Genomic DNA, 13,319 nt, shown 5'->3' with positions numbered 1-13,319 from the left:
TTCAAACGAAAAGTTCAACATTCAGAGCAAAGTAACAGGTCTGATCCACATATAGAGTACTGAACTTCCACGTTGACAACCATCATAGCCAAGTTAACTATCTACTCCCACTAACACTCTAGTAGCATACAAGTACTAACTTACTCTTAGCTAACTAGACGATGCCGGCCGCCATCTGCTGTCCATGCTAAACGCCAGCACCAGCGTCCTCTGCCTCACCTCGGACTTGCCAAAGGTGCGATAGCGCGCGTTGCTCACACGTGTTGGCCCTTTCCATGCCGGCGTGGTCCACCGAAGCTTCGGCTTCCAAGAGGGAAACCCACTTGACATGTTGGTAGTAAAAATCAGCGTCGCGAACGCGTGCGTGCCCGACAGCCTCCAGGTCTATTTTGCCGGGCGCCGGCCTCCACATAGTCGGCCCAGTTGCGAGTGCTCTGCTCGCGACTCAGAGCGTCGGTGCGCTGTTGTTCCATGTCCCGCTGGTGGCGCAAATCGGCGATACGCTGCTCCTCCGCCAGGCGGTTGCGCTCCAACAACTCCTGCTCCTCCGCCATGCGGTCACGCTCCAACAACTCCTCGATCTCTGCATTGCCATCTAAAGACAGATAAAATGCCTCCTCCCTCCGTCTGCCTTCCAGTGAAAACCTGAACACTAGTTCCGGCGGTGACCGCCTCTGGCGTAGCCTACCGCGGACGGGCGGGGGCATGGCGGACATGGCGAGCGACGTCGGGCCGGTGGGGGCTTATGAGGATATGGCGAGTTGGGTCACGGTGGCACCTGAGAAGGCCGGGAAACAGTACTTATAGGTGGAAGGTAGCACGACGGTCATCGGAATTCAATGCATAATAGCTTACCGCGCCAGCTTGCCTTGGAAAACTAGAGAAACTGAAATTATGACTGTGCCGTCCCGTCCCGTCTGGGTCGCACGCCGGCATGGCGGTCAAACGAGTGCACTCGAATCATCTCCCTCCTTATCAATAATGATTCCACGGATTTAAAGCGTATATTTTTTCACATCAGTTAGCTGCCTTAATTATGGCCGGCTACATGCAGGCACTCAGAATCACTCGCAGGCAGTATGCGAAGCAGCATGCAACGAGTCGCAGCCGAGGCCACGCATGCAGCCACTTAAATCGCTAGAATTAATTAGGCTTAAACTTCTGCATGCCGTTAATTATTGCCATGCCTTGGTCTTGCTGCTTTGCTCACGGGACAAATAAATCCCGGACGGAGGGAGTACCTTGGTTGGTGAGAGGTTTAAATTAAGCCCTGCAAATTGGAAAGGAGGTACTAGTACGTGCGTGATCCGCTATTTATTCGTGTAGGATCGAGTAGGTCGTTTCTTGAATTGAGCCCTGCAAACCGGAAAGGAGGTAGTACGTGCATGATCCGCTATTTATCCGTGTAGGACCGATAGTGTAGCTTGTCAGTTTCTTCAGAGGTAGGCATTTTTATCCATGTAGGATCGATAGTGTAGCCTGTCAGTTTCTTCAGAGGTAGGCATTTTTATTCAAAAAACTGCCACTTCGCATCTTGCGTCGCAAATAAAACTACCAAGAGCGCATTTGTAGGCTAGCTAGTGATCGATCAGTAACTTGTAAACACTGAGCGAACAGAAATAAGTAACTGTTAATGCATCTCAATGATTCACAGATCATATACAAATATGTAGCTCCAAAAGCAAAGATCAGCCACTTCAAATCTTGCATCGCAACTAAAACTAACTAGTACAATTCCCATACATAAGATCAACATGTTAATGCATCTCAATGTTTCACAGATCATATACAAATATGTAGCTCCAAAAGCAGAGATCTAGAAAAAACGTCTGTTCTGCCTACTAACATGGATGCTTCTCTTGGCCAACATTTAGTACAGACTGAAAGACAAATTTGTTTGTGAAGTCTACAATTCCTCTTGCAAACGTAAGTGGTTTCACCAACAGCTGGAACCATGAGAATGAACCACACATGATGGAGGAACATCCACTACAATATGATTTGGTCTTCTCTCGATCACACCGCGAGACTATTTTCGGAATACAAACTTTAACTTAGGAAAAATGATGCCCATTGTATAATCAGACCAAAGCAATGAATCACCTAGTGTTGGCCAATAAATAGTACAGTACTACTTTTCTGCAGTCCATGAAGTGACTACCTAATCTTTCTGTGTCTATTTTCAAATGGCACTGCATGCAGTGACTATACTATTCTCTTGTGCAGTTCAACCAAAATTGTGGACACTTTGTTTGTTTGCTAAATAGCAACGGGCAGACATCTTTGTCTGCACAAATATCAAGCAGCTAGTAAACATACACCACACCTTGTATTTTCGGTTTAAACATGTCTCTTCCGCTTAGCATCTGTCATGTTCTACACTGGACAATCTGATATAGTATGTTTTGCCTTGGACAATTTCATACTGAATTGATTTGCTGGTTCAGAGCAGAAAAATAGCGCCTATTCTTCATCAGACCAAGGATATCCATGTTCGCAGTGATGGAAGAGGTGAAATCAATACAACCGAAATTGAGCATCCAATCATTGAATCTTGTCCTGCACCTCCAATGTAGGTCCACCCTGCCAATAAATTCACATGCAAACCACTAGTATTACTATCTAGTGACAGTACAACAAGAGTAGCAAACCATGTACCATCGTAATGAACAACTCGTAGTGCCACCAATTGGATATAAAGGTTTGGAAAAAAAACATGCTCCTAATGTTGAGCATCCCTGTTTGCATAGATATTGAAAGTGTGATTACTCTAAAAGTGGCACTAGGTGAAGCATAGACTCACAAATATAAGCATTCCAATTTCATAATGGGAAAAGGTAGAAAGACTGTTTCTAACCACTTGTTTGAAGGAATAAATAAAGCAACAACGGCTGATGTCAGGAAGGCATACATAGTTTTTTCTGAAAAACTGAGCCATTCCTAACCCTTCCTCTTCTTTTAAGCAAATTTTGTGCAGTTCTACTAAAATAAAATGCCATCACCGCCTTGACAGTTCAGTGACACTGTACAAAAGGAAATGACATAACATTACATCATGATGTCAGGTATGTAGTCGACAGGCATCAGAGACAAACATACAGACCTCCTATGATAACATAATGAACATTAATTTTAATAAAGGTGTGACTAGCTTTACCGGGATAATTTGAGTGAACTCTACACCCTTTGTTCATTAATATAAGACGTTTTCGTGGTTCAATTTAACGTACCCAAATGTCTAGTATTTAGAAAACCAGGTAGTAGTTTTCTTGAGCACATATCTAGGAAAGCTTGCCACACTTTATTTATGTCCATATGCTAATGCAACACCATTCGAATACTACAAATATACACTAATCCAGTGGCTAGTGCAATAGTATAGTACTTAGTTTATTATAGGGTATGGTACAATGGTTTTACTGAACAGATTTCAATAAACTCTAGCACTGGAAGGTTTCTATAAGAATTACCAATACAAAATGTAAAGGTAACAATTTTCAGCATTGGTATACTAGCTCTGCATGAGCATTAAACCAAATACAAAAGTCTGAAGGTAACTAGAATTATTAACTAATGACAGTAAAAAAAATTGCAAACCATGTACCTCCAAGGTAAATATCATTTCGAACTCGGGGGGACCTTAAAAATTGCTATCCCAATCTTGATAATCGATCAAACATAAAAACTTGATCGATCGAATCAAGAGAACAGCCGGAGGAGGAGGTGCCCACTCTTGACCTTTCCTCTTGTCTTCCTAATTGTCTATGCAGTTTAACCAAAATAAAATGACATCAGTGCCTTGGCATTTTGGTGACACTGTACAAAAAATTAACTTATCTCATGAAAGTGAGGTATGTAATCTATAAGCATTAACAGTGCAAAAATCTGAAGGTAGTAACAAGTTTCATCGTTTGTATACTGGCTATGCAACAACATTAGAATGCCTTAGCTGAAAAATCTTTAATACATCCACAATCAACAGCTAACCCTGAAATAATCTAGTGACATTAAATGGCATTGCTTAAATTTATCGGTGGCATTAGACTGAGAGTGGCATTAGTTAAATGTGGCATCGCTTTAGCAGTAGCATTGCTTGACTTGACTGCTGGCATTATACTAACAGCAAAAAAAAGTGGCAATAAGAGCATGGGAGGCCCATTTGGACAGTGGGCGCACCAGTACGATGTACCTCCATGGACACAGAGTGGTGAGGGGGGTATGGTTGCCCAGAGCAACAAATATCCAGGCAGCATATGTGGATTACATCCCATTTTCTCTCTCTTTAGCCACCTTTTTCCTATGCGAGGACAACAAACCAATCGACCTGGTCATTCTCTATTGCATTGTCATGCCTTTCTACCCTTCTTCAACCAAGAGACATGAGACACATTCCTTAGCTACTAATTTTTCCCTTTTCAACCTAGATGCGGGTTCGATGCCTACTCTCTTGGACAGTACAGTCTCCCTTCCTTTCCTTATTCAACCCAGACATGGATTAGTCTGCATGAAGTAGGGTTTCCTTTAATAGTGCAAATTATGGTTTTTGTCTACGTGGCCAGCAAAGCAAAGGAGAGCAAATTGGGAAGATGGTGGAGCGGAAAAAGATCCACATGCAACGACGTGGCAGATGGGGCAATAGAACAAGGTTATGGTTCGAAAAGAGGTAGCATACCTGAGGGTCGGCGGGAAGTGGCTTTGCTCGTGGTCGTCGTCCTCCGCACACACTATGGCAGCGAGCTTGGGGATGGAGGCCATCCCACGCGGGCGCTAGGTCTGAGAGGACGTCCTTGTCGTTAGTGCGTGACCTTAGCAAGAAGGTGGTAGTGTGAGAAGCAAGTGTGAGAAGCAAGTGTTCAGCCCTTAGCAAGAAAGCGCTCAAGCTCCAGCCTACATATCTTTTTTATACTACTAGTACTGGAGGTGGAGTAGTGGTAGAGTAGTTTATATTTTCTCTGTGCAAAGTACCAGTTAGTCGTGCTTCAAAACTGATCGGCACGCCATTAGAAAAATAAAGGTCAATACCTGATGCGGCACCTCGGGCCAACGCGGCAAGATCGCATTTTGCACGAGAAATTACACACCATGTTTCGTTGACATGTGGTCCCGTTCCAACATATCAGTGAGAAGACGGCGAGTAGTAGGAGTATTTCTGAACGGACGTGTAGGCCGGGGCGCCTCTTCGTGAACCGTGGCAAACTCGCAACCGTCCACCGACTCTTCGCCTTTCCCTCTCAATTTGGAACTGCTATCGCACGCTCTTCCTCTCCCTCCTCCATTTTCCTTCAGCCCTTCACCCTTTCTTCTGCCATTGTTCGATCGTCTTCTCCATGGAGGGAACAGGCCGGAAACAACCCCATTATTCTTGCCCCGATTTGAAAGATGACGTGGTGGAGGAACTCATTGATCGGTGCGACGTCATCACCTTGGCTAGCATGGCAGGCTCGTTCAAGCCCATTCTCGACTCAACTAATAACATCATTACAAAGAACCCAAGAGTCAAGGAGCGGTTTGATCTCCCCTATCCTCTTCGCCGTGACCCTGATGATGACTGGCGCCGGCACGACGGAGGCCTCGCCCTATGCAAGTTGTTGCCACTTGATAATGATACGTATGATGTTAAGATGCCGTTGCTTGAGGGAAAGGCTTGGGCGGGCGCAAATGGAGATTGGGTTGTTTACATTGGTTCCAACTGCGAGTGGGAACTTGTGAATGTCTACACTCATGACTGGGTTCCATTTCCAAAAATCTCAGCAGACTGCCCAGAGGTTGAGCACACTGGTATTGTACACATGTTCAAATACGATCATGGTGAGTCTCTTCTACGGAAGATAGCAATTTGTCGAGTTCCCAACCGCTCTTGGAATTACAACAACTATCACGTTGTTGCTATCTTCCACAAGCTTGTTGCTGTCCTTTGTGGTTCGACTCGATGGACATTGCTCAAAAATCAGTTTTTGTACACGGATGAGTACTGTGATGCAATTCAATACGAGGGCCTTGTGTTTGCTGCCACCACTAGTGGCACTGTTTTTGCATGTCATCCTCATAGTTTCGGTACGTTTGTCTTCCACCGTAATTCTAATTGTTTCATCCACATGCATGCGGGTTAGCAAGTTTCCCTTTACTAATTAACCTTCTTCTTGTGTTTCCAAGGTCCTATGAACATCCCACCACCTATACTTGAAATTTTTTATAACTAAGGGGGAGATGACGATGGTGATGATCACGAGCATGAGGACGAGCAGCGCCCATATACTCTGTGGTGCCTGGCAACTAGTTCCGATGGATCACCTCTTCTTGTGTGTATACAGCCCACTGATGATGTTACTACTAAGGAAGCAGGTGTAGTCTCCCATGGTCGCACTCTCCGGACCTATTCCAACACCCGTTGCATGGTATTCGGGATGGATACTAGTGTGCTAGCGCCAACTCCTTCTCCCTGGTACAGAATTGATAGTCTTGGAGAAAACTCGCTCTTCCTTGGACAAAACTATCCGATGATGGTGAAAGGCGATCCAACTGCTATTGACACAACATTAACAGTTCCATTTATGAGAAGCAACTGTGTCTATACCTCGGACATTTGTGTGGTTCCCTACCCTGGTACTGATATAGTAGGCCGCTTCAGCCTGGATGATCAGTCTTGCGTTGGTTTCCGGATCGACAATCGATGGTCCGTCCCAGAGAATCACTTGTGGTTCAAAGCAAGCGTTTCCAACACCGAGGAATGGTTGAGTTGAAGTTCATTTCATTGCTTGTTATTTGTTGTGTGGTGAAAACTTTAGTATTTATAGTGTATCCTCGTTGTCGATGTGGGTTGATGACCTGTTGTATGTAATAAAATGATATGCTGTGATAAACTTACTAAATTTATGAATGGCTTTTGAGTCGCTTCTCTGAGTGAGTGTTGCGATGAGGCAAAAAAATATTTTTCGAATAGATAATTGTACGTGCATTGCAACAGCTTATCGGATGAGGCCAATCAACAATAGTAGTACACTATTTGTACTAGCTTCACATGCTTCACGCGTCGGGCGGGTGTTTTTACTGTAGCCATATGTTAATGTGTTCGCTGTACGTAACCAGCACCTCAAATCCTCGATACTAGTACTACATAGTAGGAGTAAGTAGTAGGAGTAGTAGGGTGGCATGGGCCAGAACAAGCATTCATGTCCAGGAGTACGGCACACGCCACCACCACGACATCCATCTGACACCATATTATTTCTTGGAGTCCATGCTAGCGCAATCTCTTCAACCTCGTTGTTTCTCTAACTTCAGCCATCACGCGGCGGGCGAGGTGGGGGTTTGCCGATAGTCGGTTTCCTTAACTACGGTCCCACTTGTAAGGCCAACTCCAACGCACGACCCCAAACTGACCTCCGTTTTGCATGAACTCCAATGATAATTTTGACTAGAAAAGCAAGACCAAAGAAAACAAGAACCACAAGAATACATTTTACTACTCCTGTAAGTTGGATTAGTGCCTTCTCGATGCATTCATTATTGATCTGCGGAGGCTCGATCTTGCGTGCTTCTTTCTTCTTCGAGTGTAAAGAAGTAGACGTTGCTTCCTCGCATCTAGTCTCATGTCTAGCCTCTATTCTAGTAGGAGTATCAACAAGTGCACTAATCTCATCTCTAGCCTCTGTGCTAGCTAAAAGTGACAGAACATCTCACTACTAGGAAAAGGGCTATAGATGGAATTGACACTAATGGCGCACCAGACATGTGGTGCGCCATTACTATATACTAATGGCGCACCATCTGTTGGTGCGCCATTAGTGTGGAAAACACTAATGGCGCACCAGGCACACGGTGCGCCACTAGTAACAAAATGTTTTTTTTTCATTTTTTCAAACATACTAATGGCGCTTCCGGGCAGAGTGCGCCACTACTGTATTTTTTTTACTTTTTTGCAAAACTACTAATGGCGCACCATTGCATAGTGCGCCATTACTAGTTTAAACTAGTAATGGCGCACTGTGCCACGGTGCGCCATTAGTATAAAAATCATTTTTTTACTTTTTTGCAAAACTACTAATGGCGCATGTCTGTGTGGTGCGCCATTAGTATGTTGGGTTACTAATGGCGCATGTCTCTGTGGTGCGCCATTAGCACCCCCGCACCCTCCCCCCGCTCCACCGCCGCCGCCGACCCCCCGCACCCTCTTCCCCGCTCCACCGCTACCGACGACCCACCGCACCCTCCCCCGCTCCACCGCCGCCGCCGACCCACCGCACCCTCCCCCGCTCCACCGCCGCCGACAACCCACCACACCCTCCCCCGCTCCACCGCCGTCGACGACCCCCCGCACCCTCCCCTGCTCCACCGCCGCCGATGACCAACCGCATCCTCCCCTGCTCCACCGCCGTCGACGACCCACCGCACCCTCCCCCGCTCCACTGCCGCCACTGACACCCCGCACCCTCCCCCACTTTTTGATGATATTTTTAAATAACAAATTTGATGATATTTTCAAATAAGAAATTTGATGATATTTTCAAATAACAAATTGGATGATATTTTCAATTAAAAATAAAAACAAATTTGATGATATTTTCAAAAAAAATTTGATGATATTTGATGATATCTTTAGTTCTAGTCCTCCTGAAAATAACAAATTTGATAAAAAAACTAATTATTAGATGCAACAAGAAATAATGAAAAAATAGTTACTAATGGCGCACCAGAGGCGGGTGCGCCATTGCTATCAGAAAAAAAAGTTACTAATGGCGCACCAGAGGAGGGTGCGCCATTGCTATCAGAAAAAAACTACTAATGGCGCACCAGAGGGTGGTGCGCCATTGCTATAGTGTCTAGCTGGATACCCCTTCGCTCGATCCCCCCTTCCCTCTCCCTCGCTAGATCCCCCTTCCCTCCCCCGCCACAACCGCTCCGACGACCCTCGGCCCGCTCCGACGACCCCCGGCCCGCTCCGACGACCCCCGCGCCCGCTCCACACCCGCTCTGGCTCCCCCACGCCCGCTCCACACCCTAGCACCTCCCCACTTCCCCTCCCCTCGTGCTGCTTCACCCGACTAGGTCGTCCCCGTCGACACCGCATCGTCCCCGCGACCACCGTCATCCCCGCACCCCACCAAGGAGTCCAGGAGCTTTGCAATGTTCTTCTACGTCATCTACGGCCAGCCGTTCGAGCTCGACGACTCTGCATCGTGCGGATCGAGGTCTTCTTCCACCTCCGGCCACCGCGGCCTCATCGTCGATCCGTGCCACCTTGTCAACCCCGGCCCCGCACGAGCTCGCCATCGTCTTCCTCTCGGTGAGCTCCACCAGTTCCCCTTCCCCCCCTCTCGGTGACCTAGCTGTCTGGCTTAAGTTGGAGGCTGCAATGGAAGAGTTCATTCAGAAAAAAATACAGGCTTTAAAGATGATTTTTTCTTACTATTGCCATGTTTTTTCAATTTATCAAGCTCCAGCACAAATATCCGATAGTATTTGGGCTGCAGTTAGTGTACTGATTAGTTGGATATTTGAGTAGTATTGTCAACAGTAATAACTTTTACATGTTTGCATTGCTTCCAAGAGTAACAGCAGGTGCTTAGGACACCTTTAGGAGATCTACTCATCTCTAATCATGCTACTCAAGGATAGGAACTGTAGTCTTCTCTAATCTGCTTGTGCTAGGTTGTTCTACAGTTCAAGATTTACTCCTTAACTGAATTCTGTAACTAACAAACCTAGCTCTTGCAAGTAACAACATGTTCAAGATCAAGGTTGACAGTATGTTCTGACAGTATAAGAGTAGGAATTCTATGTTGTTTCTAAAAGCTCTACAATATCCAGATTTTATGATATTTGTACATCCAGTTTTTGTGGTTAGATATCTGACAGTATAAGAGTATGTTCTGACAGTATAAGAGTAGTATAAGAGTATAAGCGTAGTATATCCAGTTTTTGTGGTTAGATATCTGAATTGAGAAAAAACATAGCTTTTGTGGTCTCCATATACTACTAATACTACTACTGTATTTCATTTCAAAGTTCAAAATGCTGGTACTGAGATTTTCATTTCCAATGAGTGATGTTTTTCCTAGCAGTAGAAAAATAGCAGTAGCCATGTACTAGGAGTGCATTTTTTTTCTAGGGTGATGGTTAGATCTAGTGAGTACTGCATTGCTTTTGTCCAACTTTTGATAGGACCAAGGAAATGAGTGCTCGAAAGCATGCCCATGCGTTTGCCCCCTCTTTATGCCCTTTTCTTTTGAACAGGAAAAGAGGGTCATAACCCTTGTAATTATGCACAAGCTCTTTGCTTTATACCCACAAAAAATGTTGGTTCATGGCTGGCTAACTGCAGGTCCAGCCAACTGGTAGGTGGGTGTAGATGCTTGAATTGCATAGGGCCAACTAACTGCCCCTTGAAGGGGGCAAACAAGATGTTGTTGATACATAAATGTAGTTTTCAGTATTCTGTCCAAACTGAAAACTGTTAAGAAAACCATGTGTTTTTTGGTCAAAATCTGCATGTAAAACTAAAATAATCTCCTAGTAGTTAACTGTTATGGACAATTGTCAATTTTCTGTAATGATGATGGAACATTATAAAGCATTGTACTCCAGTGTATATGAAGGATACAAAAAATTTAGCAACTTCTCTGATTTTATAGAGTTGTTCTTATACGGGTGAAACTACACTTGTTTTTAGGCTAGTGCAGGGTGTTGCTTCTTCTGTATGGGCCAACTATGTCACAAATAAATTGTTCCTTCTTCTGAATTTGACAAGTAATGACTTGCAAAGATGATGATCATCTTGCTAGTTTGCTGGGTTTTGTCTCCGACCATTGTGTCATGATGAATTTGCAGGTACCCCGAGAGGCCCTTGAGTTTGCCAGAATGTCGATTAACTTCCGTTCCGGCAAATTCGGGTACTCCATATGTCATATTTTCAGCAAAGGTCATGCCGAAATTTTCCGTGAATTTTAGCATGACTTTGCTAAAAATAGGACATATGGGGTACTTGCAACTAATGCATTGGCCGGGGTATCTTAGTACTTAATTAAGTAGGATCAACTGCCCCGCCATTCTTGTTGCATTAAACCATAGGTGGCAATAGAGCCAAGTGATTAGTTCCATGTGATTAGGCCCAACCTAGGGTGCCTCGGCATCGATGAACCCTAAATGATGAAAACTGAACTTGGCTTCTATAGGGTGCCTCAGTGTCGATGAGAACCTAAATGATGTACACTTAGGCTTTTAGGGTGCCTCGGCGTCGAAAAACCCTAAATGATAAAAGCTTAGCTTTTCGGATGCCTCGGTGTTGACAAACCCTAAATGATGAGACCATGATCTTGTTCTTTGAAAATAACCAACTTTTTGACCAAACTTTTTTCCTATTTAGAGTGAAACATGGCCCACAACGATGAGGCCGGCAGTTCGGGCGGCAAGCAATTCTGGGAGCTGTCCCAGGAGTTGGAGGAAGAACCTCACCGCTATGAGGACACCGCGGAAGACACCGATCCTGACTACACAACCCCTAGTGGCGTCGGGGATCAGACCGCTGATGATGGCACCGCGGATGCCACCACTGATGATGGCAGCGCACGCACAGATGGCAGCCAACCGAAGAGGCAATGGAAGGACCGGCGCCCGAACGTGCTCGGCACAGTCAGGGAGGAATTTACTAAAGTGAACTCCGACGGGCATCCGATGGCACCCAAACACGTAGTCAGGGGGTACTCGATTCAGCTCGGGTGCATTCTCCGGAGCACCGCCTCGATCAACACTGAGAACCTAAGGCATAAGGACCGAGGGAATTTGTGCAGCCTCCTCTTCACGAAGCTACACAAACTATACAAGTTCCCCGCTGAGTTCGCAATCACACGCCTCTCAGGTAATAAAGTGAACGGTGCCGCCCTCACGACAATGAGCACAGCCCTGTCTACATGGAAAAGCACGATGAAGGCAATGATTGACAAAGGTGATAGTTATGAGAAGATCAAGGCGAAATATCCTTTGATTAGCAAAGATGACTACAAGGAGTTCAAGATCAAGTGCAATAGCCCCGCAACCTCTGAATCAAGTCGGTGGGGAAAGAAATGCGGCAAGTGAACATAGGGGTCCACCAACTCGGTCCCGGCGGTTACAGAGTGGCGGAGCCTGTATGGGATAAGGAGGACGTGGAGCGTGCCGAGCAAGGCCAACTGCCCCGCTTCGAGAAATATAGTGCCAAGCATACCAGGAACTTTCTCAGGGCCCGGTACAAGGAGGACCCAGTAACAAAGGAGATTACCACGGATCTGAAGACCAAGGAGCTTGAGCTTGTTCTAGTAAGGAATACACCCCGCGTAATTAGCTCCATATGGTTGCATTCTAATTAATCCCCAATATTTCTATATGGTTCACGTTCCTTCCGCAGGACAAAGAAAGCAGTAGCGCAGGGTCGTCTCAGAGCTCCCCTTTCGACACCCCTTTGAATAGGGCGTTGAACGTAATGAAAAACAGGGATAAGCTCAATAAGCCGACGTCAGCTGGTCGTGTGGCCGACAAAGGCTTGTCCACAAAATGGTCGTCATACTATGCCGCTGGTGGGTGAAAGGAGAAAAAGACTAGCTCGGAAAGCCAGTGACGCGAGGTTGAAGCACTCAAGGCGCAAGTGGCGCAGATTCCGGAGATGGTCCAAGAGAAAGTGCAACAACAACTGGGATCGACGCTCACCGGCATTATGCCTACCTTGATTCATGGGATAACAACATGGATTGCGGGTGGCCAACAGGGGCCGCCCCCGATTCCCAGCTTCACGGCCAGCAACTCGCACAACACGCAAGCGGCGCCATTGGTGTCTCGGGCGGTGGCTGTATTGGTGTCTACGGTGGCGGCGCCATTGGTGTCTCCGGCGGCGGCGGCATTGGTGTCTCCGACGACGGCATTGGAGCTTAATGCACCCGGGTGAACGCCGGCCGGCACCTCGCCAGCAAGTGGCCCCTCCGTTAGTTGCACGCCCGCCGTTGGCGGTGCCTCGACATTAGCCGAGCTCGATGGCATCATGGTAACTAAGCCTCTTGGCTGAGGACTTCATCTCCTTGCCTTTGACTGGGCATCCCTGATGCCCTACATGTTTTCGCAGGGCGCCACCAACGTTCCTTGCACTCTCCTGCACTTCGTGGGCGGCGAGTTGGTCGATGTCGCCAAGGGCAGGATCGTTCAACCGGGCCACCCCGTGTTCCACGGTAATCCGATGCCACCCACAATGTATAGGGTTGAAGTGGTTCGGGTGCTGCCATGCTGCGACGAGCTGTTACCTCCGATTCGACCCGCTGGGGCCGACGAAGAAGATGAGATGGCCCTCAGCGCCTGCG

The sequence above is a fragment of the Triticum aestivum genome, chromosome 1A, assembly GCF_018294505.1.
Source record: "Triticum aestivum cultivar Chinese Spring chromosome 1A, IWGSC CS RefSeq v2.1, whole genome shotgun sequence".
Lineage (NCBI taxonomy): Eukaryota > Viridiplantae > Streptophyta > Magnoliopsida > Poales > Poaceae > Triticum > Triticum aestivum.
Note: the sequence above shows the minus strand (reverse complement) of the source record.